The following is a 15,389-nucleotide window of genomic DNA, read 5'->3' as shown; positions in this document are numbered from 1 at the left end:
GTGTTGAAGATTTCTCGTGTGCGGTTGGCGTGCGTTTCAATGCGGTTCATGAGGGCTACAGTCTTAGCTGTTTTGTAGGTGGCTCGGTCGGAGGTGTTTTTGGTGGTGCGTCATTGTTTCTGTATACGTTTGTAGTTGAGTTTGATGGTACTGAATTCAGCTGTGCACAAGCTGGCTTGCTTTGATGTTGCCCTTCTGCTAAGAGGCATGAAGCACACCCAGAAATGGGAACGAAGAGTTTGCTGCCAGGATAGCCCCAGGACGTGGCCTCAGATGGCTCAGCTTCAAAGGGGCTACCGCCTCTGAGAAGGAAATATGAGTCACACCTTAGCTTTCCCACTACCTTTTATAGGTAGACAGACCGGCATCTCCTCCATTGGGGGAAACCTGTTGCAGACCTGGTTTTCCAAGAAGGGTGGTTTATTGTACTGGACACTTCTCATGGGTGTGTGCAGAGCTCTGACCCAGGAAAGAAGGGTCCAGACACCTTGGATTTGGGCAGAGAGGTGCACTGTGGGATTGCTTAGTGCCAACTCCACAGGAAAGTATGTGAGAAGTGGTAGGGTTGCCTCATGTAGTTGTAGCTCCATTGGCTATGGAGTGCTCCCAACCGCAAACTTGAAATTGGCATACCAGTGGCCCCCTAGCTTTCAGCCTCAGAGCAGTGCTGGACTAAGAAAGGACAGAAGACTGCACCTTCTGAACCAAGACAGGACTTCAGAAACAGAAGGGCTGCTCCTGCTATCGACTTTGTGGCGAGAGACCCCAAGTGCTAAGCCTGCTACCATTTGTGCCACAGACAAGTGAGTGGACTATGAGGGCTAGTTGGCTAGCCTCGTGTTAAGCTTCAGGGGACACAAAAGCTATAGAAGCCTGCACCTGCAAAGTGTCCTGCTGACCAGTAGCCACTGGACTTGCCCTGGATTTCGCTGGTGTAGCCGGTCAGATAGTCCTGGCTCCCAAGAGGTGTCTGTAGGAGGCTGGCTCTCTATACAGCGTACAAAAAAAATGTGCATTGTGCAGAGAGTCCAAACAACCCCACCTTCATATTTAGAGGTGAAACGTAGACCACCTAATGCTCTATTAATAGTGGTAGCTTGGTCGAGCAGTTAGGCTAATCTTGGAGAAGTGTTAAGCGCTTTTCAATCAATAAATGTGGACACACACTCAAAAGAATAACCGGAGACCAATTTACAAAAATACTTCAGATTTTAATATACATTTTAAGACCAAGATCATCAAAAAAGGGTGAGTACTTTTGAAGGTATGATTTTTCAAAGTTTAGCAAAAATAGTCTTTTTGTGTGTAATTACGCACCATATCGATGGGAAAAACTTAAAAAATGCATATAAAATCAGGCAATGTTCTCACAAGGGTCACCTTCAGTTTTTAGGTCGAGATCGTCAAGATGTCCTGTGGGCCAGCTGGAGATGTTTGGGCGGTTCCCAGTTCGAGCGGGAGCAGCGGCTGAAAGTCTTGGATCTTGTGCAGAACGGAGAAGGGGCCCACTTGGAAACACACTGCACAGGTGGACTTAAAGGTATGTCCGATGGGTCCCCTTGGAGTGTAGAGGTCACAAGGGGTTAGGGACCCCTAGAGCATAGCTGTTTTTCCGATGCAGGGGCCAGGGGGGCCGGGTGCAGTGCAGATATGTCAGCCAAGGGTCATGCGTCCTAGGGTCCTTGGAGCCAGGTGCAGGTCACATTTAGGGTGGATTGCAGGCCAGCAGGGCTGCTCAGGCGGAGTGGTTATTGGGTGTCCTGCAGTCCCTCAACTGTAGCTTGCTTCTGGTCTCCAGAGAGTCTGGAGAGGACTTTTCTTCTGGGTGTCCAAAGTTGGGGGTTCCAGTACCACGGGCTATGGCATATCTCAGTCAACCGGAAGTCACATTGCCACCAAATTTGGAACACTGGCAGGGTTTGTCCTCTTGGTCCATCGGGTGAGATTTGGTCTGGCTGCTTTGTCAGGTTCCTTGGTTAGTGGCCGGTTAGTAAACTGGACGTCACTGGTTTAGGAAAGTAGCCTCTTTCTAGCTTGGTTACCCCCACTTTTGGCCTGTTTGCCAGTGTGTTTCACTGTGTCTACTGGGATCTTGCTAACCAGGACCCCAGTAGTTATACTCTCTCCCTTAAATTTGGTTGTTGGTTACTGTTAAAACAGTATTTCACCCACAGTTGGTGCTTCCTTATAAGTCCCTAGTATATGGTACCTAGGTACTCAGGGCATTGGGATCCCAGGGGATCCCTATGGGCTGCAACATATATTTTGCCACCCATAGGGAGCCCATGCAAAGGCTTCTGCAGGACTGCTATTGCAGCCTGCGTGAAAAGGTGCAAGCAGCCTTTCACTGCCATTTACACTGCGCCAGGTCACTTATAAGTCACCCCTATAGCAGGCCCTCCAGCCCTGAGGGCAGGATGCAAAGTACCTGTGTGTGAGGGCACCCCTGCACTAGCAGAGGTGCCCCTATGACCTCCAAGACCATTTTCCTGGACTTCGTGAGTGCGGGAATGCCATTTTACATGTGTACTGGACATAGGTCACTATCTATGTCCAGTTACATAATGGTAACTCTGAACATAGGCATGTTTAGTATCAAACATGTTGGAATCATACCCCCAGGCTTTTGCAAGCATTGGTTGTATGATTCCATGCACTCTGGAGGCTCCTTAGAGGGACCCCAGTATTGCCATTTCAGCCTTGCGGGGTTTTCCAGGCAGCCCCAACTGCTGCCACCTCACAGACAGGTTTCTGCCCTCCTGTTGCCTGAAAAGCTCAAGCCCAGGGAGGCAGAACAAAGGATTTCCTTTGGGAGCAGGGTGTCACACCCGCTCCCTTTGGAAATAGGTGTGACAGGCTTGGGAGGGGTAGCCTCCCCCAGCCTCTGGAAATGCTTTGAAGGGCACAGATGGTGCCCTCCTTGCATAAGCCAGTCTACACCGGTTCAGGGACCCCCATTCCCTGCTCTGGTACGAAACTGGACAAAGTAAAGGGGAGTGACCACTCCCCTGTCCATCACCACCTCAGGGATGGTGCCCAGAGTTCTTCCAGTGTGTCCCAGACTTCAGACATCTTGTTTTCCAAGGTGTTATGACACTCTGGAGGGCTCTGAGTGGCCAGTGCCAGCAGGTGACATCAGAGACTCCTCCTGATAGGTCCATACCTGATAAGGTAGCCAATCCCCCTCTCAGGGCTATTCAGAGTCTCTCCTGTGGGTTCTCTTCAGATTCTACTTGCAAGTTTCAAGCAGGAATCCTCTGCAACTACTACTTCATCCTCTGACCTCGGATCGACCGCAGACTGCTCCAGGAACCACTGTAACAGCAACAAAGTATCCAGAAGGGCTACATTTCCTCTGCAACTTCAGCTCCAGCCAGCAACTGCAACAGTTTCCATGGTGTGCACGCTCTGGGGACTCCCTGTATTCACCCTGCACCAGAAGGACCGAAGAAATCTCCCGTGGAGTGACGGAGTCACTTCCCTGCGCTTGCAGGCACCTTCTAAGTCGGTGACTGGTTCTCTTGGACTCCTCTGCTGGCGATGAGCCTGCTCCTTGGAACACAGGTGGTGGACCCCTTCACCACAGACTGTCCTAAGGTCCTGCTGTCGCAATTTGGATGAGGTAAGATCTTGCCTTCCCCAAGTACAACAGTACCCCTTTGCACCAAGACTTCTTCACCTCCGGAGGCCTCTGTGCACTATTTGCAAAATTCCTTCATACACACCCTGGCCCAGGTCCCCAGCACTCTATCCTGCGACGCTCAACTCGCTGAGTTGACCTCCGGCGGCATGGGACCTTCCTTTGTAGTGCTGCACCAATCGCATTTTTCACCTCCTTTGTCCCCATGTCCTGGGACTCCCTTGGACGAATCCAGCACCAAAACTCACCTGCATCCAACATCTCTTTGTGGGACATCCATTGCATCATGCAGGAACCCTCTGACATCTTTCTTGGGTGCATTTCTGCAGTCTTCGTCCAACCGGGGACTCTTCTTTTGCACCCTCTTCTGGGATGGCAGGGGCTCCTGTCCTTCCTAGAACTTCTTCCGACTTCTGGACTTAGTCTCCTTCCTTTGCAGGTCTTCAGGTCCAGGAATCCACCATTTGTTGTTTGCAATCTGTCTTGGTTCTTGCAATAACTCTAATCACGACTTGTAGTGTGTCCTAAGGAAACTTGCAGTACTTTACTCCTACATTCCTGGGCTCTGGGGTGGGGTATTTTATTTAGCTTTGCTGTATTCTTACTCTCCCAGCGATTCTCTACACACTACACTTGTCTAGGGGGAATTTGTGATTCACATTCCACTTTCTTAGTATATGGTTTGTGTTGCCCCTAGACCTATTTTCTCCCATTGCATTCTATAGCATTTTCAATGGTTTGCGCTATCGTATGTCTAATTACTTACCTTATTTTGGTGTCTAGTGTATATATTGTGTATAATACCTCCAGAAGGAGTATTGCCTCTAAGATATTTTTGGCCTTGTGTCACCCAAATAAACTACCTTTATTTTTGGTAACATTGAGTATTGTCTTTACTTGTGTACAAGTACTGTGTAACTATAAGTGGTATTGCAGGAGCTTTGCATGTCTCCTAGTTCAGCCTAAGCAGCTCTGCTATAGCTACCTCTATCAGCCTAAGCTGCTAGAACACTACTACATTTCACTAATGAGGGATAACTGGACCTGGTGTAAGGTGTATGTACCCAAGCTACCCACTACAAACCAAGCCAGCCTCCTACAGTAGCCAAGGGGCTACTAACCTTTGCGGTGACTACACCCTTTTTATGACCACTTCCATTGGGGAGTGGACAAAATCCTAACCCTAGTGGCCTACATTCTATCCAAACAAGATGGAGGAATTTAAAAAGTAGTGTCCACTCCAGCTCGTCCAGTTTAGGGGTGGCTCTTAATCTGCCTAATTTTCCCATCAGTCCTGCCACCAAAAGTGGGGTCAGAAACTGGGGGTCGACCTTTTCTACCATATGGAGAGGCCTGGGTCGCATTACAAAGGCGGCTAAGCCTTTTAATCTCCCCACCCTGGAATGTCCATCCTGCCTGGATGAGGTATTAGCACCTCTGCCCAGAGCAGGCCTTTATTCTGAGGCCTTGAGAGCATTGGCTTTCACCTCAGGTGGCCAGACGTCTGTCTAAGGTGTCTGCACTGGTTCTGACCAGTCAGTGTCCACGCTAGGAGTTGGTACATTTTCAGAGGGCACCTCTAAGGTGACCTCTGAGTGCATGTATTAATAAATCCATCACTGGATTCAGTGAGGGTTTATTAATACGAGATGTTTGATACCAAACATCCCTATCTTCAATGAAGCCATCATGTAGCTGTGGAACTTGTAATGACCAGTGCCCAGCACATGTACTTAAAATGGCTTTCCTTTTCACTTACTATGTCTGAGAATCGACAAAGACATAGAAGGGCCATATCTGCTCATGCAGGTATGTCTTCACATGTAATATAATGCACTCTGTCTTTAGGGCCGAAGGCCTGCTAAAGGGGTGGCTTACATATATTGCATGTAGTGTAAAGGAGACAGGGCACGCAGGCTGTGTGCCATGTCGTGTTTTCATTTTAGTTCTGCACTAAGACACGGAGCCTGTGAAAGCAGTACTGTGTGCACTTAGTGAGAGGGTCCCTGAGGGTCGCACAATTCGTGCTGCAGCCCTCAGGGGCCATCCTTTGGTACCCCGTGCCCTAGGTACCAGGGGTACCATTTACTAGAGACTTTCAGTGGTAGCTAAATGTTTGCCAATTGGGAAAAATGACTGTGCAATTAAAGGGATGGGGAAAGAGATCTGGCACTGGGGACCTCTCTAGCAGGGACCCAGTGCGCTTTCAGTCGAAATTGCACCAGAAACCAGGCAAAGAATGTGTGTGTTTGTAGGGGGGGGGGGTTGACCATGTCAAAAGAGGCACTTTCCTACAGGGATTGGCTTACATCAACCACTGCGTGAACTTCCACAAGCCCACCACACGCCTAGACTCCTCCTTTGTGGCCCTCGCAAACGTTCCTCGCATCCGTTGCAGCCACAGTGGAGGTCGCTCCTTTTCCTACACTGCCCCCAAAACCAGGAACTGCCTTCCCCTCCACCTACCAAAATCACCCTACTGACCGACTTCTGGAAGAAGCTCAAGACCTGGCTTTTCGACTGAGACCCTGCTAAATCAGAGCCGGATACCCTCAGGGGTGATACACAAATATGGATGGATTGATTGAGTGAGTAACATGCTATCCCGGGTGAATTGCAGCAGTTAATCAGCTACCAGAATTTTGAGGCAACTTCAACAAGAAGTCTGGCTTAATGCATCAATTAATTTGATACTTCGGAGCATTATGTTTGGTGGTCCCAAATGGAAGTTAGCCCTTAGCCCGTAGTCTAGTGTAGCTCTACCCTAGCCAATGGTAACGCCGCAGTAAAAATGACAATTTGAATTTTTACTGCCAGGAAATGTCAAACATAAAAAGTCCCTCTTTTTAATATTTCACACCCTGCCTTGTCAGCTACCCAGATCTTCCTTAGAGATTTATAAATATTAAAAAGAAAGTTTCTGAACGGTAAACCAATCAATCAATCATGTATTTCTGGAGCGCACTACTCACCCATAGGGACTGAAGGCGCTTAGGGGTGTGATTAGTTGAAGAGCCCGGTCTTGAAGTCCTTTCTGAACTGAGGAAGCAATGGCGACTGTCTGAGGTGAAGAGGTAGCGCGGTCCAACCTTTTGCTGCCAGGTATGTGAAAGATCTTCCTCTAGCCGAGGACTCCTTTATGCGGGGTACGTTGGTGAGTGACTGCTGGGATGAGCGGAGTGGTTTGGAAGGGGAGTACCAGGTGATGCGGTGGTTGAGGTAGCTGTGTCCGCTGTTGTTGAGGGCTCTGTAGGCGTGTGCAAGGAGTTTGAAGTTGATCCTCTTCTCGACGGTGTCAGTGGAGGTTTTTCAAGTGTTCTGTGATGTGTACTCAGCGGGGGATCTTTAAGACGAGTCTGGCAGCTAAAGGGTTTACTTTGTTGCCTTGGCAGTTCCACCAGACTAGGCTGCAGTGGCAGACGCGGAGCCAGTTTTCACCCCTCACTGTAGTGGTGGCACACCAAGCGCTGAAGTCCACTAGTGACCTATACCTACCTAGCCCTGGGTACACTATTTACCATATACTAGCAACATATAGGTTAGTTAAATATGCCAATCAGGGATTAGCCAACTGTATATAAACTTTGCAGGGTCAGAGCACGTGCACTGGGGCCTGGTCAGCAGGGCCCAGTGCACTCCAGAGTTGAAAAACCAGCAGCATCAGTGCATTCTTACAACTAGCATGCCCTGCAAGATGCTCAAGCTTGTCATCCCTTGAACCAAGAAAGCAGGGACCAAGTCCTATTAAACACTGGAGAGGAAATAATTCATCAAAAGATTGAGGGGGTTATTCTAACTTTGGAGGAGTGTTAATCCGTCCCAAAAGTGACGGTAAAGTGACGGATATACCCCCAGCCGTATTACGAGTTCCATAGGATATAATGGACTCGTAATACGGCTGGTGGTAAATCCGTCACTTTTCCGTCACTTTTGGGACGGATTAACACCTCCTCCAAAGTTAGAATAACCCCCTGAGTGTCGCAACTTTTTGGTGCCCTCCTATAAGTCATAGGCCAGGTCCCCTCCAAGCGGAACACGTAGGCGCCCATCACCCCTCTTCATGCGACGTACTCCGATTGCTGTGGGTGTGCACATTCAGAGACCCATTTCAAAGACCCTCTTCCTTATTTTCATCTGCATCTGGCCTGGGTTCTGCATTGTGAGAGGGCCTCTCCCTTCCTGTTCATATTTTATAAAAAGAGAGGCTGAGGAAAGACAAAGTCCAGAGTAAAGCTTTAAGTTGCTGAGACAAAGGCCAGGAAAAGCTTGGCATACAAACTGCGAGGACTGATTCTGTACCAAAACTCTGTTTCACAAACTGTTTTGCAGTAAAAGGGACAACAAATGTGTAACCGGTGTGTTTTTGTGAGTATGAAAAGAGTACCTATCTTTCATTCATGTAACTTTTTGTTTGTGCCAACATGGCGTCCTTTGACACAAACCGCAGGAACTCTGAAAGGTTTGTCATTCTCATCGCCTAAAGAGAACCCTAGAATAACGCAGTGAGCTGCTGGGGTGCCACAGAGCTACACCTCTGCCTCTGGATCCCTGAAAGTCTGACCACAGGGCAAGGCTGGTGGACATAACCAAAGGATTCACATAAGGTGCAGTGATGAACATCTGATAGCAGAGGTGACCGTGTGCAAAGCATGAGTAAAACTCACCCCTCAGTAGGGGACAGGAGCAGGCCTGGACCAAACACTGAGCTCAAATATCATGTGGACAAAATACTGTGTCAAGAACACTGAGGACAAGACTTGTGTGAAGATAAGTTTCTATGGGAAAGCAAAGTATTACTATACTTAAGTCCACATATGTGTACCGTGATGATATATACCTTCAAGGTACGCAGATGTGGAGTTACAAATGGTACATCTATACTTACCTGTTTGCACTTACCTTCTTGATACTTTGATCCTGGGTAGTTTTAACACAACTATTCTGTTCACATGATATGTTTTTCTTCGATATTCTGTCAGGGATCTAACTGGAGCTCAGCAAAGCAACACAAGGGGCATTTGTGCCACAAAAAATGTTTCCCCCCCCTATATAAATACACACCTCGCAAAGCTCATAGATGATGATCAAACTGTCACAACCAATAACAATATTGAATCAATCCTGACCGTCAAAAAGTAATTGGTTTGCAAAAATATTTGCAATTTCTTAATTTTAATGTAGCTTTGACGCATTTAGCCCCTGATATTCTGAGGCCACCTAACGTTCTCATTTTAGGAGATGGGAAACTCCATTTAGATCACCCACATAAGTCTGAGTCCCTTGCACTGATAGAAGCTCTCGGCTCACCGCAAGTCCAGTCAAACGTGTGATGCCGTTTTTATTAATTTTGCTACTTCTGTCACTTTTGCCCCCTACATCTTACATGCTTGTATCTTTCCATCTGCCTACAAATAGAAACATCATATTTGCTAAAACCAATCTGTCTCCCCGCTTTTGCGCACCTTGGTCCAAACTATCAGCTCTTTCTTGTTAAACCTTCACAATAGCTCTCCTCACACTGCTCCCCCTGTAGGGTCACTTCTTGTGAACCTTTTAATTCTTGAATTAAGAGCCCCCTTGGTGTGGGAGCCACTCTCAAATGTATTCTTTAACATTAAGGCCCTCATTCTGACATTGGCGGGCGGCAGGCGCCGCCCGCCAAGCGGAAACCGCCATTTGGCTGCTCCGCGGTTAAAATACCGCGGGGGCCATTCTGGCTTTCCCGCTGGGCCGGCGAGCGCCCGCCAAAGGAGCGCCCGCCGGGCCAGCAGGAAAGGCCCTGCAACAATGAAGCTGGCTCCGAATGGAGCCGGCGGAGTTGCAGGGGTGCGACGGGTGCAGTTGCACCCGTCGCGATTTTCACTGTCTGCAATGCAGACAGTGAAAATCTTTATGGGGCCCTGTTAGGGGGCCCCTGCACAGCCCATGCCAGTGGCATGGGCAGTGCAGGGGCCCCCAGGGGCCCCACGACACCCGTTCCCGCCATCCTGTTCCTGGCGGTAAAAACCGCCAGGAACAGGATGGCGGGAAGGGGGTCAAGCAGCGCCGCCATGGAGATTCAGCCCAAGCAGGGAAAATCCGGCGGGAAACCGCCGGATTCCCTTTTCTGACCGCGGCTTTAACACCGCAGTCAGAATGGGCATTGAAGCACCGCCAGCCTGTTGGCGGTGCTTCCGTGAGCCCCGGCCCTGGCCACCAGGGTCGGAATGACCCCCTAAGTCTCCCTGTTTTCCGTTTTTACTGATTTTGACAGATAAATACAGAAAGAAAAACATCTACTTTCCTATCTGTCCTTATTTTTAAATGTGGATAAAACAGAACTTGGGTTGTTTTTGGAGTGATTCTATATGCTGTCAGTCATGGCTGCCAGGCTATTACCTGTGTGGATTCACAGGTGATGGGGATTAAAAAACACAGAATGGAATTTTAGGCATGAGGCTTGAACATCAGTAGATACGCACAAGGTTAGTTCTACAGTTTGCATGTTTTATGTACGTGCATTGATTTGTCATCTGTGGGTGTCCATTTCACTGGAACATATCAGGCAGTCGGGTATCCGTGCACATTTATCGGTTAAATAAATGTAGAAATTTGCTAGTTTCATTTAATTTTTTTTACAAAACCCAAAATAAAAATGGATAAATACAGACTGAAATGTAAAAAAACGTAAATACCATAAAGCGGGAGCCCTATTTATCATCTCTCCCTCGTAATCTGAGTAGCTTAGGGCCACCAAGTGTTATTGCAAACTCTTGGAACCGCGATGTCGCCTATCCTAGCAGCATCTTATCCGGACTGCTCAAACTACCCACTGCTAGAACTAAATCAAGTGTGGCTACTATTCATCCCATGAGATGCATTGCACCGTGGAATAGCAATGTGTGGACACTAAGCTGATTTGTAAACTGATTATTAATCATCTCTCTATAAATGTGGTAATTCATCCCTATGATTGTTAATGTATCTAATAAAATGCATAATTCAATAAAAGGATTGTAGGAGGCTGGCCCTCCATGTAGTGTGCAAAGCTAGGCACAGTGTGCAGGGGGTCCAGGCAGCCACACTTTGGTTTCCAGGGGTAAAAACTAGACCACCTAATAGGCTAATGTTGGAGAAGTGCAAAGTATTTGTTGTACTCACAGTATCAATAAATGAGACACACACTCAAAAGAATAACTCGAGAACAATTTACAAAAATACTTCAGATTTTTATAACATTTTTAAGACCAGATTATCAGAGATGGGTAAATACTTTTTAACTTATGAATTTTTGAAGTTTTAATAAAAATAGTCTTTTTGTGTGTAATTATGCACTATAGGAATCAATGCAAAAAATACTTTGAAAATGCATATAAAATCAGGCAGTGCGTTCACCAATGTCTCCTTTTGCAGGTATGTCAAGCTTGTCGGTGGGCACTATGGACCAGCTGCAGAAGTTCAGGCAGCTCCCGGTTTCGGCAGGAGCAACTGCAGAAAGTCATTAGAGCTGATGCAAAGCCACTGCGGGAGACCACTTGGAAATGAGCTGCACAAGTGGACTTGGAGTGTCAAGGTCACAAGGGGGGGACCCTTGGGTCACAGCTGGATCTTCAGGGCACAGGGCGGCCAGGTGCAGAGCGAATTGGTGAGCCAGGAGTTGTGCACTGTTGCAGGCGTGCTACTCACTCGAAAAGCCAGGTCTTGAGATCCTTCCTCAACTGCTTCAGTGAGGTGGCTTCTCTGAGGTTGAGTGGGAGCGTGTTCCATGTCCCGGCTGCGAGATAAGAGAAGGATCTGCCTCCAGCTTTGCACATTCCTGAGGGAGGGGGTGTTGGCACCTCCACCCAAGAAGGGCTTTGTTCTGGGACCCAGAGAGCAGGATCTCTCACCCCAGGGTTCCAGAATCTTGTCTGGTGGTTGCAGGCTGGTTGTGACTGCAGTGGCGGCCGGCAGCTTTAGGAGGGAGGGGGGCGGGCGGGATACACACACACACTCATTCTTTCACACACAGACACACACTCATGCACATCCATTAACAACACTCATACCATTCAAACATGCACGCACGCACCAAACATTCATTTTAAAACATCACACACACTCATTCTTACACACGCACGCATGCATATCCATTAACACTCATAACTTTCAAACATGCACGCATGCACCAAACATTCATTTTAAAAGATCGCACACACTCATTCTTTCACACACACATGCACACACATCCATTAACAACACTCATAACACTCAAACATGCACGCGTGCACCAAACATTCAATTTAAAACATCACATACATACACACACACACACACTTACCTTCAGCCTCCAGGTCCCAGGAGGGTTGGGACTGCTGCCTTCCCTCATTGGCTGAGCAGTCCCAGCCTCGTCACAGAGTGTGATGGGGTCAGTGAGACTGCTGGCCCCACCCTGTGACGAAGTGTCACTGATTGACACTCGCCCTGGGCACTTCAGGGCTTAAACCTGAAGCGCCCAGGGACAGTGTCAATTGGTGACGCTTTCCTCGTCACCCAGGGGAGGGCCTCGAGGCAACTTTGCTGAGCAGAGGAGGTCAGGCCCACAGGAGCTGTGACCTCCTCAGCCCAGCAAAGTTCAGCTCAGGCAGCCAGGAGTGTGCGCAAATTGTGCATGTCTGCTCCTGGCTGCCTGAGCTGAACATGGAGAGTGTCTGTCAGGCTGACCTTTGTTCAGCCTGACAGACACTCTTCATGAGGGGCAAAACGCGGGGGGCCGTGGCCCCTCTGCCCTAAAGGATGGGCCGCCACTGTGGGACTGGCCAGAAACCATGCCAGGATACGTAGCATTTGCAGGAGCACCTCTAAAGTGACCCCTGGGTACATTTTGTAATAAATCCAATACTGGTACCAGCTTGGATTTATCATTCTGAGTTGTTTGATATCAAACAACCCAGGGTGCAGAGTAGCCATCATGTAGCTGTGAAACTCGTATTGACCAATGTCCACCACATGTATTAAAATGGTTGCTCTGTTCACTCACTATGTCCCAGGTTTGGGAAGGACACAGTGGGGACATACTGCTCATTCAGCTATGCCCTCACATACAGTATAGTGCACCCTGCCCTAGGGCTGGAAGGCCTGCCAGAGGAGTGACTTATCTATAGTGCATACAGTGAGTAGTGGGCAGGGCACACAGGGAGTGTGCCATGTGGAGTTTGTATTTTGGGTTTGCATCAGGACACTCAGCCTGCAATGGCAGTGCTGGGTGCATCTGGATGCCTGGCCCTAGAGGGTGATACAATCAGTGCTGCTGCCCTCAGGGGCCGACCCTTAGTACCCTATATCCTAGGCACCTAAGAACTATTTACTAGGGACTTATAGTGGCAGGTTAAGGTGTTGCCAAAAGCATCACAACAGTTTTAGGGAAAGAGATCTGGCCCAGGGAACATGGTTAGCGGGTGCCCCGGGCACTAACAACTTTAAGACTGCATCAAATACCCGGCAAAAAGTGGGGGCTAATCATGACAAAAGAGGCCTTTTGTCACAAAGATGTTATTAAAAAAAGTGTGTGAAAGGCTGCTGGGAGGATCAGCTATATCAGGAGATGGGGGCCGTCTTCATCTATTGCCAGGAGTGCATAATCTACGCTACGCGCAGTTCAGGTCTCATTAGGAGTTTGTTGGAAGATCTGGTCTGTCTTGAGAGCTTCTGGGAAGATGCCTTGAGTGAGGCAGGGACTGACAATGGTGAGTAGGGGTGCAAGAGATTCTCTGGAGAAAGCTAGGATGAAGGAATAGGTTAAGACGTCGTCTTAAGAAGTAGATTGCTTTAAGAGAGTTGTGTATTTTGGTAAGGCCTGCAAGACAAAGGACTTTTAAGGGTAACCATTGTGGGATGCTACGAGAAGTGGTGGGTCTAGGAGGACAAGCAGCCTCGATGCTGTCAATGTGCTGTTTGCTAGTCAGTATTTTCACTTGAAAATAGGTTGATGGTATTGCACTTACCTGTGGTCTATGGAATTGGAGTGTCAGGCAGGGGGTTGATGCAGACTTACATTGTCTTGAAGAGTGTTTTGCCTCTGTTGACAGCTTTATTGATGGTACTGGTATAATAATTTACTTTGGCTGATGTGATGAGTTTTTTAACGATGGCTGTACACATTAGTTAATGCATGCTGTTAATAACTATTCTAAAAATCCATATCTTTCCTTAGCTTTCCTCACAGAAATCATTGTTTGCTAGTCGTTGCACTGATCAGGGTCGGCTACACAGCACAGACATTATATTAGAGTTTGTTGTTCCTTTCAGAACGAGGAAGCCAGTGGAACAAGTGAATGCATGAAATAGGAGGGCTTTGGAAGATGAATCCGGTGGTCCTGTGGATGCAGATAGAGGTGGGGAAACTGCAGTAGCTGTCATTGGTGCTGCACCGGTATGATGAAGAAGAGACTCTTGGGTGTGGGTGTCAAGCCTCTGGCTACTCACTGAGCCTGGAATCACATGTAGGAAGGATTCACACACTCGAGCGGCACCATTTGTGGAGAGTAGGGAAGAGCTGGGAGAGGGTCACTTGTGCTGCTCCAGTGGCGTCTCACTCAACAGTCAGTGGCCCAGGTGATGGAAAGGGAAGAGGGCCTGCAGGGAGAACATGTGTGTGGCGGCCATCTTGATTTGAGAAGAGAATGAGGTCAGGGAGTTAGGATGTTATTGAAAATGACTTCCTGTGGCTGAGTATTTTTCCAGAGGCTGTGGGCCAATATGAGTATTTAAAGCCAGAGATATTTCTACAACTTGTCTGCAACATTACTACTGCCGCAAGCTAGTACCTGGCCATCCTCTCCTGGGCATTTCTGTTTCCTGGCATTCCCTTGGTTCTCTTAGGGGGTTCCTTTCAATATTCCCTGCTTTCCCCTGCTCAGTAAGCTCTGTGATCTTCGGCTGGTTCCTAGATGCCTCTTTTGATTTGAGAGTCCTCTGCTGTCAGAGGAGTGAGTGATATTCCATATGTGGCATGTTGTATTGAGAAGTACCATTGCCTAATCAATTACGTTCTTTATTTATTCTCTGGATCATAAAGCTGCAGACCTATCCCTTCTTGTGTCCCCCTGTATTCTCCAGTGTCCCCGAGTCTTTGAACCGGGCCCTTAGTGCAGAGCATTGGGCTAGTTGTGGTGTCAGTGGGTGAAGCAGCGATTCCCATCAGTCTGTTGTTGATCTAAAATTGGTCTTGAATCCTGACAGCAGATGCATTTTACGCCATAAGCAAATTTGGACCATCAATTGACACAACACGTCAGTTCCAATGTTTGTGGTGATCTGTAGAGCATGGTAACATGTCTAAACGCTGTTTATACCTCTTGCCACATGAGAACTAGGCTGCTACGGAGGCAGCGACAGCATTAGGAGTACCAGTTGTGGGAGATGTGTCCAGGCCTGTGGAGGTGGGCAGGCTGGTACCAACAACCTGTGGAGGTGGGCAGGCTGGTATCAATAACCTGTGGAGGTGGGCAGGCTGGCATCAATGACCTGTGGAGGTGGGCAAGATGGTACCAACAACCTGTGGAGGTGGGCAGGCTGGTATCAATAACCTGTGGAGGTGGGCAGGCTGGTATCAATAACCTGTGGAGGTGGGCAGGCTGGCATCAATGACCTGTGGAGGTGGGCAAGATGGTACCAACAACCTGTGGAGGTGGGCAGGCTGGTATCAATAACCTATGGAGGTGGGCAGGCTGGTATCAATAACCTGTGGAGGTGGGCAGGCTGGCATCAAGACCTGTGGACGTGGGCAAGA

Source organism: Pleurodeles waltl, chromosome 6 (genome assembly GCF_031143425.1).
Source record: "Pleurodeles waltl isolate 20211129_DDA chromosome 6, aPleWal1.hap1.20221129, whole genome shotgun sequence".
Taxonomy (NCBI): Eukaryota; Metazoa; Chordata; class Amphibia; order Caudata; family Salamandridae; genus Pleurodeles; species Pleurodeles waltl.
Note: the sequence above shows the minus strand (reverse complement) of the source record.